General features: G+C 39.3%; 1 pseudogene; it reads left to right on the top strand.

Moving 5' to 3' along the window:
- Positions 1–566: 566 nt before the first annotated feature.
- LOC110202655 (protein C1orf43 homolog pseudogene) lies at positions 567–1,339 on the top strand (annotated as a pseudogene).
- The last annotated feature ends 3,770 nt before the right edge of the window (positions 1,340–5,109 follow it).

Below are 5,109 nucleotides of genomic sequence, written 5' to 3'. Positions count from 1 at the left end.
AAACTAGTTACAACAGTGAGACTAGAACATGTTATTTGTGGTACAACTGTTGACTTTATTGGTTGTTTGGATACTCTCTAGGTTGAGAAGTTAGTCTTGGAATATGTTTTGTCGTTCAGCTGTTTTTCAGTCTTGTCCAACTGTTCCTGACCCCATTTGGGATTTTCTTGGCAAAGATACTGGAATGATTTACCATTTCCTTCTCCAGCTCATTTTACAGATGAGGAAACTGAGGCAAATAAGGTTAAGTGTCTTCCCAAGGTCACACAGCTAGTAAGTGTGGGAGGCCAGATGTGAAGTCAGATCTTCCTGACTCCAGGCCCAGCATTATCTGTAACACTACCTAGCTGTCCTTTGGACAATGTTAGGCTGTTAAAAATTTTTTCCTAATTTTCTCTCTAAATAAATGAACATGGGGTCCAAGTTCCCCATGGTCCCCCTGGCCACCATGTTTTCCAACAAAGCTGGTCTTTGGTTTCCCCCATAAGGAAATGGCCAGGAAGCACCAAGGAGCCCTAAGGCCATCGCTACTATGGAGCCTGAGCTAACAAAGCTGGAAGGAGGCCATGGCGTCCAGCAGTAACTGGTTATCCATGGTTTATGTCATACTGGTGATTGATGGCCTACGGGAGCTTGATATTTGTGCTGCTGTTCATTTGCGTGAAGAGGCAGATCATTTGCTTTGCTATGAAGTCTCAAAGAGTCCCTCACATCCCTGTGGGACACAATGCTCCCAAAGATCTGAAGGAAGAGATTGACATCCTGCTATCCAAGGATGGTCCAGGATGTAAAGTACAAACCCCAGTTTCTCGAAGAGGATGATGCCAGACTTTTGCAGCTAGAGACACTAGAAAGTCAACATCGCTACGACTACCCATACAGGTGAAAGCATTGGATGCCGTTCGCGCCTCTGAGATTCCATTCCGTTCAGAAGGCTGGCGTCCTCATTCCCTGATGGTCAAGAACTTCCACTCCTATTTGCTGGAGCTTTGAAACACAAGTACTCCCTTTAAGGGTGTCCGCAAAGCTCTCACTGATACCCTGCTAGATGGCTATGAGACAACTCCATATGTAACTATCATCTTTGGCCAGACTGAATATCTACACTGCCAGGAAGCACTGAGTGAACTGGCTGCCCATAGCGGGAGCCTGAAGTGGGAGCTCCCAGCGGCAGCACCAGTTGGCGGCTAAGGATCTACCACGGTCTCCTGAATCTTCCTCCCCAGCCACTACCCTGGTCACCTAACTGCCCTGCAGCCAGAAGAGGAAAAGAGCCAAGCACTTCCTAAAGCTCAAGAGTTTTAAAGATAACTACAACACACTAGAGAGCACGCTCTGATTGAATGTGGGGATAACCATAGCCAACATGGCTCCAATAGGAGAATCTAGTCTATACCCAGCGATTTCTCCAGGGCAGGAGACGCAGCAGCATTGGACAGCATTGAGAGCATTATGCCTAGAATTCTTGAAATGTGTGTCTGGAGAGCCTTCCTTAGCTTATCCCTCTGGTCTGTTGAACTAAAGTTCCGTGAGAACTTCTTTCCCTCGCCAATAGCTTTTTTATGGAGTTGAATCCACATATTTTTCCTCTGCCGTGTCACTTCCTCCTTACCCCAACTTGTTTCTGATCATGGTTATTTTTTGCCCTCTCCCAAAGTCAGTTTGATCCTAAATAGATCAGTTGGAGTGGGAGAAGGGGGCATTTATGATGTTAGAAATGGAAACCACAGAGTCCCTATCTTATCCACTTAGATGGGGACGCTAGCCCACAGACATGTCATTTAAAATTGTGCAGTGAAAAGGGCAGAAGGGAACTGGGTTGTTGTACTGAAACCAAGCCCTGTTGAGATTTGTGTTGTGGTTAGTGCACTGCCTTGTCCTTTTCTTCATATTATATAGATCAAGATATGATTGAGGGAAACTGTCAGTGATATAGGCACTAATTCCATGTTCCTCCAATAAGTCACTGCACTGGTCTGACTTTACAAAACGGTAATTTAATAATTAAAAAAAACACAGCTGTAAAATTTTTAAAAAATAAATAAACATGGAAAGGAAGAAAGGAGTGAGCCAGGTCTTTCATTTATAAAATAAGAAAGTTGGAGTAGATTGTTCTAAGATCTCCTCCAGTCCTGAGGTTATATGCACTCTTTTGCATGGTAGTTTAGCATCTACTTTTCCTCCTCCCTAACACCAAGGTTGCAATAATGAACAGTGTGATACCCAGAAGTTCAATTAAGTGTTTGGCAGCCTTAATTTGGTGGGAGAAGAAAGGAAACAGCAGAAGAACAAACATTTCCTCGATTGTGACATGCAATTGGAAGGTAGCCCCACCAAGTTAGAAAACCAGTATTTGGATAGAGTCCTGACATTGAATCAGAAATGTAAGGGGTTAAACTCCACCTCTAACACTATTTGTTTCACCCTGGTCAGCTGGGCCAGCCTCAATTTCCTTACCTGTAATACATGAAGAGGAACTGTGGTACAGAAGAAAAGGTACTGCCTTTGAAGGTAGATGACCTCTATCCTTTTGCCTCTGTCACTCATTACTTGTGTGTTCTTGGACAAGTCTCCTCATATGAGTTTCACTTCCTCCTCTGAAAAAAATGATCTCTCTTCTAGACTGGGCCAGGGTTACATACCTGCCCACAATCTCTAAGGTTTCTTAAAGTTCTAAATCTGTGACCTCATTGCTACACAGGCCAATCTTCACACCAATATTCTCCTGATGATGCCATATGGCTATAAATCCTAGAACACTACAACTTTAGAAGAATTGCAGGATTTTTCTGTGAAGATTCAAAAGAATTGAGGATGTCTAAAGGACAATTGAAAGATGCATGGTAGCTTAAAATTAATTGTAAGACATTTTTTTTTCATCTTGATGACAGTGAAATAGACAAAAATAATCAATACATAGTGAACTCATGAAAATATTCAACAATAAAACACAAGAACCATAGTCTTCACTAGAGCATAACATTCTCAATATTTTTTTTAGAATGTGAGTCATAAATTTTTTAAATAAAGGAATACCATACTTATTAGCCATATTTGGTGCTAAGTTTTCATTCATTTTACTGGAATCATTTAGTACTTTTTGAATAACTATGGCACTTACCTCCCAGAAAGCTTTAAAAAATTAAAGAATTACTTAGTGTCATTACCTATATATTGGACAATGAACTGAGCCTCAGACTGAAAAATAATAAATGGAATTGTGCTACATTTTTGAAATTGCATAACACTTTCAGTGACCTTCAAGCTACCCATTGCTATAAAAATCCATCTCTTTTCACACCAAGGTTCTCTTCATGATGCTAGATGGCTATGAATATTGGAGCACTACAGCCTCAGAAGAATCCCAACTTCAGATTGTCCAAAGGAAAATCTAAAGATTCATGGTGGGATTGGCACATAAGTAGTAATACAAAAGAAATCATCAAAACTATCTGAGACTGGAAAAGAAAGCGGGCCAATGATATAAATGAGGGTGAGAGATAATAAATAGATAGCCCAAACTTTTTACTACTTTACATGAAATATAGCAAAAAGGAGGTGGACCTATGATTCTGCCAAAGGAGAATGAGAAGAATAATTTACACTCTAACATCAATATTATTTCTTTAAAAAACAAATAATTTTGAAGACTTGTATAAACTGGTAAAAAATGAAATGAGCAGAAATAATAGTGCAACTTATACCATAACAATAACATTATAAAGACAAACAACTTTGAAAGCTACAAGAACCGATCAACACAAACCAGAGGATTGATGAGGAAATTTATTGCCTACTTTGTAACAGAGAAGTGATAGATTCAGGGTACAGAGTGATTGAGATGTGTGTGTGTGTGTGTGTGTGTGTGTGTGTGTGTGTGTGTGTGTTTTAATACAACCAATAAGGGAATTTGTTTTGCTTGGCTATGCATATTTTTTTCACAAGGGATTTGTTTCTTTTTCCAATGAAGTGGAGGGTTCAAGGCAGAAAAAACAGATTTCTTTAAAATTTTTTTAAAGGAAGGTGTAAGTCTGGAGAAGAGAATTCTTAGCAAATATCTTTCTTCAATTATTTAGAGAGCTATCTTCTGGAAGAGGGATTAGCTTTCTTTGTTTGACTCCCAAAGGCAAAATTAAGAACAATGGATGAAATTCAATTCCATAACATTAATTGATTGATAATTTTAAGTAAATCATTATGCTAAGAACTTGGGATACAAAGACAGAAATTAAATAGTCCCTGTACTCAAAGAGGTTCAATTTTCCTAGGGGAATACAGCAAGTTCAGATAAGGAAATAGGAAATAATTTCAGGAAATTTTCACTAAAAAATGAGGATGCAGGAGGGAGAAAAAGGGAAGTGCTGTTGGGAAAAGTCTTTATGCCTAGAAGCAGCTAAGTACAGTGGACAGAACACTGGACCTAGAGTCAGATTTGAAGCCTAACTTCAAATATAGCCTCAGACACTGTGACCCTGAGGAAGTGACTTAACTTCTGGCTACTTCAGGTTGTGAAGTGCTCAGCACACTGTCTAGTACATAGTAGGCACTTAATAAATATCAGTTTTCTTCCTTCTTTCTATGTATAGGAGACAGAGGCTGAGCTGACCCTTGAAGGGAGATAGAGATTCTAAGAAGCAGAGTGGAGGGATGGGGAACAGCCCATGAAAATCATGGAGACAGGAAATGGTAAGTCAAGTTCAAGGAATAGCTGGGGGGCCAATTTGGCTGGAAGTCACAAGGTATAAAATTAGGATTAATGGAAGGAAATTTTCTGAAAACTAGAGCTGGCAAAAAGTAAAATGGATTGCGTTAGGAAATAACAGGAAAATATTCCTCTTTTTAGTGGAGGTCTTCAAATAAACAACGAATGAGTCCAGTAAGCAATAGAGGGGATCCTTCTACTTAAGAAGTTCTTAACCTCTTTTGTATCATGGATCTTTTGTTAGTTTGTCAAAACTTACAGACTCCTCAGAATGTTTTTTAATATTTGAAGGAAATTCTAAATATCAGTTAGAGGCTAGTGAAAATAAAGATGTAATTTTTTTTCTTCTTTAATTTCATGGACTCCACTAAATCTATCCACAGACTCTTAAGATATTTATAGACCAC

Source organism: Phascolarctos cinereus, unplaced genomic scaffold (genome assembly GCF_003287225.1).
Source record: "Phascolarctos cinereus isolate Bilbo 61053 unplaced genomic scaffold, phaCin_HiC Scaffold_4;HRSCAF=312, whole genome shotgun sequence".
Taxonomy (NCBI): Eukaryota; Metazoa; Chordata; class Mammalia; order Diprotodontia; family Phascolarctidae; genus Phascolarctos; species Phascolarctos cinereus.
Note: the sequence above shows the minus strand (reverse complement) of the source record. Positions and strands in the feature narration are given on the sequence as shown.